Here is a 16,107-nt window from a genome sequence, read left to right on the forward strand (position 1 = left end):
CGGAGGGTTTAGTCCGTAGGACACAAGAACAACAATCATACCATAGGCTAGCTTTTAGGGTTTAGCCTCTCCGATCTCGTGGTAGATCAACTCTTGTAATACCCATATCATCAAGAATAAATCGAGCAGGACGTAGGGTTTTACCTCCATCAAGAGGGCCCGAACCTGGGTAAAACATCGTGTCCCCTGCCTCCTGTTACCATCCGCCTAGACGCACAGTTTGGGACCCCCTACCCGAGATCCGCCGGTTTTGACACCGACATTGGTGCTTTCATTGAGAGATCCTTTGTGTCGTCGCCGTTAGGCTTGATGGCCCCTATTATCATCGATAGCGATGCAGTCCAGGGTGAGACTTTTCTCCCCGGACAGATCTTTGTGTTCGGCGGCTTCGCACTACGGGCCAACTCGCTTGGCTATCTGGAGCAGATCGAAAGTTACGCCCCTGGCCACCAGGTCAGGTTGGGAAGCTTAAATTACACAGCCGATATCCGCGAAGACATGATCTTCGACGGATTCGAGCCCCTGCATTGTGCGCCACGCGGTCACGATGAGTATGATTTAACTCTACCATCGGACCGTATGCAGGAGATCGCACCGGCAGCCGCTTCGAGACACAATTCGAAGCCAGTTGCGCCATTCATGGACGGGTGGTTAGACCCCGTCACGGAGGCCGTATCCTCAGCGGCGATCGAGCCGAATATCGACCTTACCCTTCACGAGAGCCATGTTGTAAAACTGCCGGATCCTTCTCCGGCCACGGACTCCGAACCGTCTGCGCTCATTCCTAACGAATCAAATTGGGTGCGGATCATGGAGTTTACCTACGCGGATATTTTTCAGCACCCGCCCTTTGGCGACATACTGAACTCATTAAGGTCTCTCTCCTTATCAAGAGGATCGTGGCCGAACCATGTCCGGCAGGATTGGGATGCGGATGACGACGAAATTCGCCGCCCACCCACCATCCACTTAGTAGCCACTGTCGATGACTTAACCGACATGCTCGACTTCGACTTCGAAGACATCGACAGTATGGACGACGATGCAGGAGAAGAACAGGAACCACTGCCCATAGGGCACTGGACGCCCACTTCATCACATGACGTATACATGGTGGACACACCAAAAGAAAACGACAACGAGGAACGGAAGGACGCAACAAAGGGTTGTCCCCTCGAGAAGCAGTCAAAGCGGCGGCGTAAGCGCCACTCCAAATCCCGCCTCGGCAGAAACAACGATCATATAGACCCAGCGTTAGAGCAGGGTGAACCATCGCCGGACCACGGCAACACGGGGAATCAAACCGAACAACCCGACTCTGTCAAAGATAATAGTGCGGATGAAATCACACCGGACAGACACCCGGAGCAATAGAATGCCCATCAAAGGTTTGTTGCCACTGCGAGGAGTCTAAAAAAGCAGAAGCAAAGGCTCAAGGCTGCGCAAGACACACTCAGAATCAGATGGAGTAAAGTACTCAACACAGCAGCGAAGTACGGCGGTAATCACCCCACCAAGAGCTACCCGAAGCGGAAGTTGCTACCTGAATTCGATGAGGAGGCCTTAGATCCCCCACAACCAAAAATTGAAATGACCATCTGGCAGGATAGACGACCTCACAGCCAACACAGAGCGGCAAACAACGCCGCACATAAGCCAATACGCAAGCCACGTGAGGGCTCGCGTCAAAAGGACATCGCAGCTAGATCCATATATGGGCCACGCAAGCGCGCTCCAGCATATGATGCAACACAACAAACATCCGAACAACGCGGCACACCCAGATATAGGGGTGCCGCACACCCCCTATGTTTCACCGATGAGGTGCTGGACCATGAATTTCCAGAGGGATTCAAACCCATAAATATAGAGGCATACGATGGAACAACAGACCCTGGGGTCTGGATTGAGGACTATATCCTCCATATCCATATGGCTTGAGGAGATGATCTCCACGCCACTAAGTATTTACCCCTCAAACTCAAAGGGCCAGCTCGGCACTGGCTTAAAAGCCTCCCCGAAAGCTCCATTGGAAGTTGGGAAGAGCTCGAAGACGCTTTTCGGGCAAATTTTCAAGGGACTTATGTCCGACCTCCGGATGTGGACGATTTAAGTCATATAACGCAACAACCCGGAGGTCAGCCCGAAAGCTTTGGAACATGTTTTTTTACTAAAAAGAACCAAATAGTCGACTGTCCGGATGCCGAAGCCTTGCCAACTTTTAAAAACAGCGTCCGAGACGAATGGCTTGCCAGACACCTTGGCAAAGAATGGCAGAATTAACAAGCCTCATGACCCGCTTTTGCACGGGCGAGGATAGCTCGCTAGCCCGATGCAACACTAGTGACCCAAGTACATCCGAAGTTAGAGATGGAAACGAGAACTCACGACGCAGCAAAAATAATAAGCGCCTGAATAAAGAAGACAACCCGAAGAGCATGGTGGTAAACACCGGATTCAGAAGCTCTCGGCCAGGTCAGCAAAAGCCGCCCTCTAAAGGCACCAGATATGAACTGTCCAGCCTAAACAAAATTCTGGACCAAATATGTCAGATCCATAGCACCTCCGATAAACCTGCAAATCATACCCACAGAGAATGTTGGGTCTTCAAGCAGTCCCGCAAGCTCAATGCCGAACATAAGAGGCAGGATACACCAAGCGAAGATGAGGATGAGCCTCGCAAGCAAAACGCTGGGGAACAGAAGACATTTCCACCAGAAGTCAAAACAGTACACGTGTTACACGTGATAAAGGGGAGAAACAAAGCGGCACTCCCAGATAAATATGTCCAAGGGCCTATCACCGCGGAGTTCTGCCACTGGCCGTCTCAACCAATCACCTTCGACCATTAGGATTACTAGGCAAGTATCCGACGCGCAGGATGGGCTGCCTTGGTATTAGATCCAATAATTGGCGGATACCACTTCACATGAGTCCTGATGGACGGTGGCAGCAGTCTAAACCTGATATATTAGGACACAGTCCGCAAAATGGGGATAGACCCAAAGAAAATTCGCCACAGCAATACTACCTTTAAAGGAGTAATGCCAGGCCCAGGGGCTCATTACACGGGCTCCCTGCTACTAGAGGTTATATTCGGCTTCCCCGATAACTTCTGTAGCGAAAATTTAACCTTCCACACTGCTCCGTTCCAAAGTGGCTATCAAGCACTACTTGGACGCGAAGCTTTCGCTCGCTTTAATGCAATACCTTATTACGCTTCCCTCACACTTAAGATGCCCGGTCCACGTGGCATCATTACAGTAAATGGAAATATTGAGCGATCCCTGCGCGCCGAAGATAGTGCGGCTGCCTTGGCAGCCGCACACTAAAACGGCCTCACCAACTAAAGCATTCGATAGGTCGTCAAGACCACGGACACGGTTAGACGAGTCCGGCGCAGCTATATGTAATTCATACAGGTTTGATGGCCATACCCCTATTACAAATACAAGGGGCTCAACGAGCGCAGACAAGTGGCAACTTTTACTCATCTTGAATTGAACATGGTTTCTTTAAACCTACCTTTTTGCACGATAACTTTTCACCTAAGTTCCTCTCTTTTACAGATGACCATCATGCTACACCCGTCCTGATACGGCACAACGGAGACACATGCGCAGACGTGCAACAGGGACCCGTTCCAAGGATTCTTTTTAGATTAAGACCCTGCGTCAACCTTTTTTAGAATTGAGAAGGATGCTGACGTCTTGGCATGTGGCCACGTCAGAGTAATGCACATACCTGGACACCAGGGGCTTCTTACAAAGGGCACTATTCAGGCCCACAATAAAGACCGAATACCTTAGGGAGTGTTCGACGTCGCGAGTTTGGCCTTATATGCATCATCTTGGAATCATGTCTTTGGTCAAATGTTGGGTTTGCCCGGCTCCTGTGTTTTGCTGCCTTACGTTCCGCTCTATCGGCTAAGGCGGCACCAGGAGAACTACTGCGATTGTGCCCTGGTTCATCCGGACGAGCACCTCAGTAGAGAAAGCCAAAAACTGACTGTCATGATATAGCACGAGACTGGTCAACCACTCAATGACCCATTGGGGTCTTAGAATTTCTCCGCCTTAACGAACGGCCGTTTCCCGGCCGGGCAAGTACGCACCCCGAAGTCGGATGAGTGCGGAGCCACCATGGGCTATATAGTAGCCCCACTGTCAAACTCCTATGGCTAAGTGAAAGTGCTAAAGCACTATAGTCCGGTTGCCTAGTTCGCTGCGCCATCACCTCCTTATTAGGACCAAGACATTGGATTAAGTGTGAATACGCGTCTTTTGCGAACACCCCCGCATTATATGTGTGGGGGCTGAAGCCGACGACTACAATCTTTCAGGTTATACACATGTATACATAAACGGCCGCACAGGAGGCATCACAATACTTTGTGGCACTAGTATAAATACAGGCTTGATAAATTCAATAAGAACATTGTTTTTACAATGGGAATACATGTCATTCAAACATAATATTCTTCGAGCACTGGGCCTCTATCAAACGAGCACCCTCAAGAACTTCTTCAAAATAGTGCTTGGCAGCCACTCGGCCTATGGCCGAACCCTGCGCCGCAACAGTGGTAGCATCCATCTCCACCCTGTATGCTTTGACACGGGCAAGGGCCATCCGCGAGCCCTCTATGCACGCCGACCTCTTCATCGCATTGATGCGCGGCACCGCACCAAGGAACTGCTGCACCAGGCTAAAATAGTTGTTCGGCTTTGGCCTTTCCGGCCACAACTGATCCACGACAGACCTCATGGCAAGTACGGACAACCTATTGAGTTCGGCCCATTCGGCTAGCTGATCAGTCAATGGAAGCGGACGCTCTGGAACGTTAAACTGCGACCAAAACAGCTAGTCCACTTCACGATCTGTTTGATCTCGGAAGTATTCGGCCACATCGACAGCGCTCGCCGCCAAGTCCATATATGCGTCTGCCGAACTCCACAGCCGATCCAGAGGGGCATACCGCGGATCTCGGAACTTCCTTCGCAGCATAAAGGGCTTCCCAGCCGCAATATCCCCGGCTTCACGCAGTTCCTCCTTCACTCTCATGGCAGAGCGGGTGTCCTTGGTCGCCATTGTTGCCTTCTCAAGGTCTATCGCCCTCGCCCGGTTTTCTTCTTCGAGGAACTGGCAATGGTCGACAGTGTCTTTTAACTTTACAGCCATCTTGGCCATTTTATCTTTGCTCTCGCAATGTGTAGCCTTTTCGTCTCTTAACTCTTCGGCCGCCTTTAAAGCGGCTGCATTACTAATCCTTGGTTGTTCTTTGGCTCGGGCAAGTTCCGCCCGAAGGGTTTCCACGCTGGCAGCTCCATCTGCAGTCACAAAATATTAAAGATACTGGCATCACGCTGCTCTTACTATGTGACATTCACCAGAAAATATCACTTACCCTGTGCCTCGTCAAGCCTCTTGTTAACAAACTCGATGTTGGCATCCGCCGCATCCAGTTGCCGCTTTAGTTCGGCAAACTCATGAGTCCGGCTAGCCACCGGAGCTTCCACTACCTGCACATTAAAGTGGTATGGTTATTACCTTGGACTATGATCCTCTGCTTGCCGCCATTCTCGGTGACAACCAGAGTCTCAGGGGCTACTATCTAAACAGGGCACACCTAAAAATGTGCGGAACTATTACAAAGGTATATCATTTTACGTACCTCAAAGCCCGTTAGTAGACACATAAAGGCGTCATGCAACCCGCTTTCGGCGGACGAAATCCTTTCCATCACCGTACTCATTAACGTACAGTGTTCTTCCGAGATGGTCGCTTGCTTCAACAGATCCCTCAGTGCGTCCGACCGCATACCAGACGGCGCCGGACTCTCTTGTTCACCCTCTTCAAGAGCCGGATGCTGGGGACTTCGCGCGACTATAGGATTATCTTCTGGCCTCACCGGATCTAGAGAGGCCCTCTACGACGACACTTTAAGGTCGCCCGCTTCTTGAGCGGGGGAGTCTGGGGGAGGTGTTTAGCTCTCCATCATTTCCGGAAGAAGGTCCCCTGAAGACGAGCTCAGTTGAGAAGGGCTAAGATTCGAACTGCAAGATAAATGCTTTGGTTATCTTCCTCAGAGATTAGGTAGAATATCTTTACTATTAAGTTTCTCTTGATCACTTACGGCTCGTTAGAGGGCTGATCCCCGCGCGGACTTTGTGCGGCAAGAGCACCCCCCAAGGCAGGACCCTCTGTTGGAGACTTCTTCTCCAGTTTGGAAGCCTTGGTTTCCGGATCCTCAGAGGCAGTCCTCTTCCTTGCCCGGAGAGAGAGAAGGTCGGAATCTTCCCCCTGGTTATCCTCCTTCATGGAGGCGCTCATTCCCTCGGTTGGAATTGGTAGCAATGGGGGCCCGCTTTCGCCCTCATTATTCCCCCCTTTATATTCCTTTGAGGGCTCCAGGCAAGGTGCTAGCTCGAGCATCTTTTCCAGTACTGGATTGTCCAAACTCTCAGGAAGGGGGGCCGAACACCGAATAATCTTCGCCTTTGTTAGCCAATCCTGGTCGAAGGGCGATTTCTCAGAATGATGTCATGATAAGTAAAAGACGGTGTGTTCGGCTAGAGGATTACTTACTTGGTCGGCGGTGCGGTTGCTGCTCAGGCCCACGTCCTCGGTAGTATCCGGACACTCCATTTGAGGTCCGAAGAATGATTTATACATCTCCTCGTGCGTCAGGCCGAGGAAATTCTGAATAGCATGCGGTCCTTCTGGGTTGAATTCCCACAAGCGGAGGGGCCGACGTTTGCAAGGCTGGACTCGACGAACCAGCATGACTTGCATTACCGTAACCAAACTAAAATCTCCCTCGAAGAGATCCCAGATGCGGCTCTGCAGTATGGGCACATCCTTGGCTGGACCCCAGCTCAGCCCCCTGCTGATCCATGACATCAGTTGTGGTGGAGGGCCCGAGCGAAAGGCGGGGGAAGCTACCCACTTTGCACTTCTGGGAGCGGTGATGTAGAACCACTCCCATTGCCATAATCCGGACACCTCTGGAAAGGAACCTTTTGGCCACGGAGCTCCTGCAATCTTGCTTATTAATGCACCTCCGCACGCTGCATACTGCCCTTCGACCGTCTTCGGCTTCACATCAAAGGTCTTGAGCCACATGCCGAAGTGAGGGGTAATGCGGAGGAAGGCCTCATATACGACAATAAATGTCGAGATGTGGAAAAGGAATCCGGGGCTAGATCGTGGAAATCAAGCCCGTAATAGAACATCAAACCCCTAACGAAGGGATCCAGAGTGAGGCCTAGACCTCGGAGGAAGTGGGAGATGAACACAACATCCTCGTTGGGTTGTGGAGTAGGGACAACCTGCCCTCAGGCAGGCAGCCGATGTGAAACCTCGGCGGTCAGGTATTTGGCCTCCCTTAACTTCTTGATATCCTCTTCTGTAACGGAGGAGGGCATCCACCAGCCTTGAAGGCTAGATCCGGACATGATTGAAGGTCCGAAGCACCTAACCTGGGCTTTGGGTGTTAGAACTCGAGGCGGGGGAAGGATTGGATTGAGCACGGGAGGGAAAAAAGTAAAAGCCTTGTCCCTTTATAAAGAGGGTGAATATCAAGCGTCCTCCCCATGGCCGTTTGGGACTTGCCTAAAATCTAGGAGTCCTAGGCACGGTTGGGTTACCCACGCCCGTATTGATGAGGATCCCGTAATAAGGGGAACACGATCTCTGCTTTGACAAGACATGTCAAGAAACTGCCTTGCGTTATGTGCGGGTCTAGGTAGAGAAAAACGGTTCGAATAATCGTCGAGCCATGGCATGATGTCATGTTGCCTAAACGTGTCAGCCGATTAGATTTGTGGAAATATTATTCTCTCTACAGTGGTATGTGGAACTTATTTTGTAGGGTCGGACACTATCCTTTATTTAAACTCTTCTGTGGTGTATCCGGAGGAGGAACCTGCCTTGCAATGCCGAAGACAACACCGCGCGCCAGACACATCGTCATTGAAGCCTGGTTCAGGGGCTACTGAGGGAGTCCTGGATTAGGGGGTGTCCGGACAGCCGGACTATAACCTTTGGCCGGACTCTTGGACTATGAAGATACAAGATTGAAGACTTCGTCCCGTGTTCGGATGGGACTTTCCTTGGCGTGGAAGGCAAGCTTGGCAATACGGATATGTAGATCTCCTCCCATTGTAACCGACTTTGTGTAACCCTAGCCCCCTCCAGTGTCTATATAAACCAGAGGGTTTAGTCCATAGGACACAAGAACAACAATCATACCATAGACTAGCTTTTAGGGTTTAGCCTCTCCGATCTCGTGGTTGATCAACTCTTGTAATACCCATATCATCAAGAATAAATCGAGCAGGAGGTAGGGTTTGACCTCCATCAAGAGGGCCTGAACCTGGGTAAAACATCATGTCCCCTGCCTCCTGTTACCATCCGCCTAGACGCACAGTTCGGGACCCCCTACCCGAGATCCGCCGGTTTTGACACCGACAGTAACCTTCGCAGAGAGTGATGAAGGCGGCCAGCAGCACCATCGTATTCGGCAGGAGGTGGTGCCGCTGGAATCTGTAGAAGGTGAGGAAGGAGCGAAAGAAGTTGCTCGCCGGCAGGCCGAAACCCCGAACAAAGTGCGACCAGAAGACGACGCGTTTGCCGTCCTCCGGCGTCGGCGAGATCTCCGCCTCTGGAGGAACATGTGCCTTTACGCATGTCTCACGAGGAAGCCATCGCGTCTGGTGGAGGAAGGTGAGGTGGTCTTCATGAATATTGGAGCCATCCCAGTCGCCGGCCCGTTCGCACGCCATGAGTATGGATGCTAGAAGGAGGCGCACCATGGTGACAAGCGGGCAAATCTACGGCGGAGCAAGGAAGCTGCGGAGTGAGGGGGCCCGGTGATGGTGAACTGCTGCAGTACCTCGGCTAGAGGAAGGGGCGCGACGACAGCAAGGAGGAGAGAAAGGAGAAAGGCAACAACGGGAGAGGAGGGCGCACGTGTGTTCTGCCGCCCCCTCCTCCCACTACTTGTAGCCCCCTGGCGGCGGAGCCAATGTGTCGTGATGTGGGGGGTTCTGGGATTAACTACCCCCACTCCCCCCACGACCCTGCTTTTACCGCGCGGTAAAAGCATGCATTAACTACATGCGGAAGTGCAACCACCCGCCTCGGCCACAGTGGATCCGAGAGCGTGTCGATGCCTTGTAGTGGCGGGCCCCGGCCTGTAGCAACGTCCCGTCACGCGCGTGGGCTGGTAGGCCGGCAAGCAACGGGTGGCAAGCCTATCACCCAGCAGGCGTGCCACTCGGCCCCCACCACAACGTTTAGAATTCACCACGTGACCAACCTGGTCATGGCCGGCTCCTAGCTGTCGCCACCTCTAGAAGACAGACGAAGCAAATTGACCAGACAACTCAGAGTAGGAAGTTGCTGGGGCTCCTCGCCTTTTCAGCCATGGCGGCCCATCAGCTTTGGGACTACTGTCGGAGTAAATAACCACAGGTATCCTCATCAGCTCCCCATGGTATTTCAAGACATCGGGGCCCACTGCGCCCCTCACAACTCCCGGATGAACGTCTGCTTTCTTGAGCCGACCGGTCCAAGCGATCGGCTGCTAGAAGGCGGCAGAATACCAGAAGGCGGCTACGGGGCGGCCGGCTTCCAGCAGGCGGCCCCTCGTGCCCTCAAAGTTTATAGCTACATAACCGCGATGGGATGGGGCGTGGCTATAGTGCAACCTGCCACACCCAAATCCTAGGCTGAGCGCGACTACAGTACGGGCGTACCCGGCGGACGCCCCCACCCGGTGGGGTACTGTAGCCACGCTCCCCATGACATCACCTACTACCTAGGGAGCTATGCTCCCACGACGGCCTGTCGGTACGGCCCATAGGTGGCGGGCCCTACCTGTCGGTGAGCCCCAGAAGGCAGCAAAACCCCAGCAGGCGGCAACGGGGGCAGGCCGCCTCCCAGCAGGCGGCCGCTCCCCCCTCAAAGTCTGTGCGTCATTAACCAAAAGAGACGGGGAATGGATATAGCGAACGCCCACCAGGCGGCGGTACTGTGGCCATGCTTCCGCCAACAAAGAAACCATCATCAGTAGCAAGGCTACAGTGCAGAGTGATCAACCAGACCCGCAAGCGGCGGGCACGGCCTGTCGGACAAGTACACGACAGCCGACGGCACCCACCAAGCGGCAGGCCCCAGCAGCCGGCGGAGAAGCCGACGTCTAAAGAGACTAACGGCCGAGTCCTACACCCAGCCAGATTACCGTTGTACCCCTAGGGGTAGGCCTATATAAACCCCCTAGGCCACCCATGCAAAGGATTCAGAACCTGAGTAGACACACGCATAGAGAAAGGGGAAGTAGGGTTAGCCTTGTTCTTCTTCCTCCTCTAAGAAAACAGCTCAAGGAGCAAGCTTGTAGCTACCTTGTTGAGATAGTGACCATGCGAAGACCCCGTAGAGCAGGACTAGGGGTGTTATCTCCTAGGAGAGCCCCGAACCTGGGTAAGATTCGCAGGCGTATGCGATCTCGCTCACTCCCGCTTCTAGAGGTCGGCGTAGTACTCTTGTCCTCTCCATGATTAGCCATCCCTTGGCATAGCTCGCTCAACCCCGACAAATATGTAGGAGCCAATATGAGCATCCAGGTTCCGCTATTGGTTATTGATCGGAGATGTGTCTCGGTCATGTCTACATAGTTCTCGAACCTGTAGGGTCCGCACGCTTAACGTTTGATGACGATTTGTATTATGAGTTGTGTGATTTGATAACCGAAGTTTGTTCGGAGTCCCGGATGAGACCACAAATATGACGAGGAGTCTCAAAGACGTAAAGATCGATATATTGGAAGGTTATATTCGGACACCGGAATGGTTCCGAAGTGATTCAGGTATTTTTCAAAGTACCGGGAGGTTACGGAAACCCCCAGGGAAGTATTGGGCCTTAATGGGCTTTAGTGGAAAGGAGAGAAGGGTCGCAAGGGGTGGTCGCGCACCCCCCATAGCAAGTCCGAATTGGACTACGGAGGAGGCGGCGCCCCCCTCTTTCCTTCCCTCTCCCCCCCTCTTGGTAAAGGAAGGGGACTCCAACTAGGATTGGGAATCCTAATTGGACTCCCCTATGGCGCCCCCCTTGGCCAGCCTCCTCCTCCCCCACCTTTATATACATGGGCAGGGGGCACCCCAAAGCACAACAGACAATCTCTTAGCCGTGTGCGGTGCCCCCTTCCACAGGTCAACACCTCGGTTATATCATTGTAGTGCTTAGGTGAAGCCCTACGCTGGTAACTTCATCATCACCATCTCCATGCCGTCATGCTAAAGGAACTCTCCCTTGACCTCAACTGGATCAAGAGCTCGAGGGACGTCATCGTGCTGAATGTGTGCTGAATAACCCACCTAGCATGGAAGATATTGACAGCCCTAGTTGATACATGAGCTATTCGGGTATACAAAACTGATTATTATTTGAAGGTTTAGAGTTTGGCACATGCAAATTTACTTGGAATGGCAGGTAAATACCGTATATAGGTAGGTATGGTGGACTCATATGGAACAACTTTGGTGTTTATGGAAGTGGACGCACAAGCAGTATTCCCGCTTAGTACAAGTGAAGGCTAGAAAGAGACTGTGAAGCGGCCAACTAGAGAGCGACAACAGTCATAAACATGCATTGAGATTAACCAACATCGAATTCAAGCATGAGTAGGATATAAATCACCGCGAACATAAATATCGTAGAGGCTATGTTGATTTTGTTTCAACTACATGCGTGAACATGTGCCAAGTCAAGCCACTCGAATCATTCAAAGGAGGATACCATCCTATCATACTACATCACAACCATTTTAATTTCCATGTTGGCACGCAAGGTAAACCATCATAAACTCCTAGCTAATTAAGCATGGCATGGGTAACTATAATCTCTAATTTTCATTGCAAACATGTTTCATTCATAATAGGCTGAATCAAGAATGATGAACTAATCATATTTACAAAAACATGATAGGTCGACTTCATACCAGCTTTTCCTCATCTCAATCATTTCATCATATATCGTCATCATTGCCTTTCACTTGCATGACTGAATAGTGTGGATAAATAATAATAGTGCACGTGCATAGGACTAAGCTAGAATCTGCAAACATTTATTCAAAGGAGAAGACAAGCTAATATGGGCTCTTTGTTAGATCAACAATAATGCATATGAGATCCACTCAACATTTTCATCATGGTCTTCTCCTCTCGACCCCAAAGAAAAGAAAAGAATTACAAAGAAGCACACTGAAATATTTTTGGAGTTTTTGTTTTTCTGAAGGAAGTAAAACAAGAACGAGAAAAACTATTTACACGGGAAAGCTCCCAACAAACAAGAGAAGAACGAGAAATATTTTTGGGTTTTCTTTTAATATTACAACTAAGCATGCATAGAAAGCGGAAAAAGAAAATAAACTAGCATGGATATTACAATGAATAAGTATGAGCACCGACAACTAGAATGAGTGTGTGAACATGAATATAATGTCAGTGACGAATACGTACTCCCCCAAGCTTTGGCTTTTGGCCTAAGTTGGTCTACGACCACTGGACTGGTGGCTATCCAAATATGTAGTTGGGGTTGTACTGAGATACATCAGCTACTGCCTGAAGGGCATTAGCATGGAGACCAGCAGCCCCCGCTATTCTCTCATAGTTGTTTGCCTCCTCTCTAGTTATAAAGTATCGTCCACTCGCCCGAAAGTTAAAGAAAGGAGGAGCAGGAAGAGTAACAAGGACGACACATCGTCTATCAAAGATTAGTCGGTACTGGAGGATCTGATCGTTCCTATAGGCAATAATAAAGTTGTTATTTATATTTCCTTATATCATGATAAATGTTTATTATTCATGCTAGAATTGTATTAACCGGAAACTAAGTACATGTGTGAATACATAGACAAACAGAGTGTCCCTAGTATGTCTCTACTAGACTAGCTCGTTAATCAAAGATGGTTAAGTTTCCTAACCATAGACATGTGTTGTCATTTGATGAACGGGGTCACATCATTAGAGAATGATGTGACGGACAAGACCCATCCATTATCTTAGCATAATGACCGTTTAGTTTTATTGTTATTGATTTCTTCATGACTTATACATGTTGCTCTAACTATGATATTATGCAACGCCGGGATACCGGAGGGACACCTTGTGTGCTATCAAATGTCACAACGTAACTGGGTCATTATAAAGATCCTCTACAAGTATCTCCGATGGTGTTTGTTGAGTTGTCATAGATCGAGATTAGGATTTGTCACTCCGTGTATCGGCGTGGTATCTCTGGGCCTTCTCAGTAATGCACATCACTATAAGCCTTGCAAGCAATGTGACTAATGAGTTAGTTACAGGATGATGCATTACGAAACGAGTAAAGAGACTTGTCGGTAATGAGATTGAACTAGGTATAATGATACCGACAATGGAATCTCGGGCAAGTAACATACCGATGACAAAGGGAATGACAAATGTTGTTATGCGGTTTGACCAATAAAGATCTTCGTAGAATATGTTGTAGCCAATATGAGCATCCAGGTTCCGCTATTGGTTATTGACCGGAGATGTGTCTCGGCCATGTATACATAGTTCTCGAACCCGTAGGGTCCGCACGCTTAACGTTCGATGACGATTTGTATTATGAGTTATGTGATTCGATGACCTAAGTTTGGTAGGAGTCCCGGATGAAATCACAGACATGACGAGGAGTCTCGAAATGGTTGAGAGGTAAAGATCGATATATTGGAAAGTTATATCCAGACACCGGAATGGTTCCGAAGTGATTCGGGTATTTTTCGGAGTACCGGGAGGTTACCGGAACCCCCGGGGGAAGTATTGGGCCTTAATGGGCTTTAGTGGAAAGGAGAGAAGGGTCACAAGGAGTGGCCGCGCCCCCCCATGGCAAGTCTGAATTGGACTAGGGAGGGGGCGGCGCCCCCCTCTCCTCCTCCTTCCCTCTCTCCCCTCTTGGAAAAGGAAGGGGACTCCAACTAGGATTGGGAATCCTAGTTGGACTCCCCTATGGCGTGCGCCCCCCCCCTTGGCCGGCCTCCTCCTCCCCCCTCCTTTATACACATGGGCAGGGGGCACCCCAAAGCACAACAGACAATCTCTTAGCCGTGTGCGGTGCCACCCTCCACAGTTCAACACCTCGGTCAGATCATTGTAGTGCTTAGGTAAAGCCCTGCGCCGGTAACTTCATCATCACCGTCGCCTTGCCATCGTGCTGACGGAACTCGCCCTCATCCTCAACTGGATCAAGAGCTCGAGGGACGTCATCGTGCTGAATGTTTGCTAAACACGGAGGTGCCGTATGTTCGGTACTTGGATCGGTTGGATCGTGAAGACGTCCGACTACATCAACCGCGATACTAAACGCTTCTGCTTTCGGTCTGCGAGGGTACGTAGACACACTCTCCCCTCTCTTTGCTATGCATCTCCTAGTTAGATCTTGCGTGATCGTAGGAATTTTTTTGAATTACTACATTCCCCAGCAGTAACGTACCATAGCCTCATAATCTAGAAAAGTAGGTGGCAACTGAATATCATACCCCCTAATGGGTACACCCAAATATTTAGCTAAACGAGTTGCATAAATCCCACCAAATAAATCTGCATCTTTAGAATTAAGGTGTAACCTCCTAGCAATAATGCCCCCCAGATTATTTCGTTTATCACCTAACACCGCACACTTGAGGACACTATGAACTGGAACACAAATGTGGCAATGCGCATGCTTACCATTAATACATATACTGATAAAGAGAGCAAAATAATGTATGGCAGGAAAGTGAATTCTCCCTATGGTTGCTTGTGTGATATTTCTAGGTTCTTGAACGGTGATGTTAGCAAGGAAATCATTATATTCAGATTTGTGAGGCTCACTAAGAAGGCCCCATTGTGGAATTTTGCATGCATCACAAAAGTCTTCTAGGTCCATGGTATAAGATTCATCATAAAGATCAAACAAGACAGTATGAGTATTACGTTTGGCTGAAAACTCAAACCTCCGCATGAAGGAATCGATGAGATAATAATACTGTACGCACTGGTCCGATAAGAAGTCGTCGAGGCCGGCATTATTTATGTACGCATAGAATTCATCCTTGAAACCTGCACAATCCATAAATTCATCTGACGAACATTCACATGGCTTCACTGGAGCTTCCCTTGGTGGTTCAAGGTCTTGCTCACGAATCTCAGGCCTTGGTCCTTGATTCCTTAAAGAACCACCTTGGTACATTTTCCTGGACATTTTTCTTCCTCCAAAAAATTTCTGAAATTTTTAGTGACTCAAAATAAAAGTGAACGAAACTCAACAAGATTGATGGCAACTACTCCTACAAGTGCCTAGAAGCTATATCATGCATCAAAACTACTTTGACCATATAAATTTGACATGCAAGCTCAAGAACATGTTCACCACAGCAGCAAAAATTTGCAATGAATAAAGCACTTGAACAAAAACTAATTGGACCATTGGAGGAGTCGCATACCGAAGAATAATCCCCCAAAGCAGTTTTGTGAATGGAGCTTTGAGCAAGGAGATCGAAAATGGCAGCAAGATGAGCAAGAACACGAGTTTGAGCAATTGAGTGATTTTTCTGGAGGAAGAAGGGGTGGATGGGTGCTGGAATAAGTGGAGGGGGCCATGTGGGGCCCACAAGGTTAGGCGGCGCGCCCCAGGGGCTGGCACGCCCTCCACCCTTGTGTCCAGCTGGTGAGGCCCGCTGGTGTGTTCTTTGCACCAGAAATTATTAAATATTATATAAAAAATCATATCAAATTTTCAGGGCATTTGGAGAACTTTTATTTTTGGGACATTTTTTTATTGCAAGGAAAATTCAGAAAGCAGACAGAAAATACTATTTTTGCTTTATTTGATCTAGATAACAGAAAGTAAAAGATGGGTCTAGAGAGTTTCTGCTTCTAAATTCATCCATCTCATGCCCACCAAAATGAATACATTAAAAAGGTTGATCAAGTCTTATTAATAAACTTCTTACGAGTGACATGTGAAAGTGCTAGTTATCGACTAGAGGGGGGGGTGAATAGGCGACTTTTATGAGAGTCTTCAAAATACGAGGTCTTTGAAGAC

Source organism: Triticum dicoccoides, chromosome 5A, assembly GCF_002162155.2.
Source record: "Triticum dicoccoides isolate Atlit2015 ecotype Zavitan chromosome 5A, WEW_v2.0, whole genome shotgun sequence".
NCBI classification, from domain to species: domain Eukaryota; kingdom Viridiplantae; phylum Streptophyta; class Magnoliopsida; order Poales; family Poaceae; genus Triticum; species Triticum dicoccoides.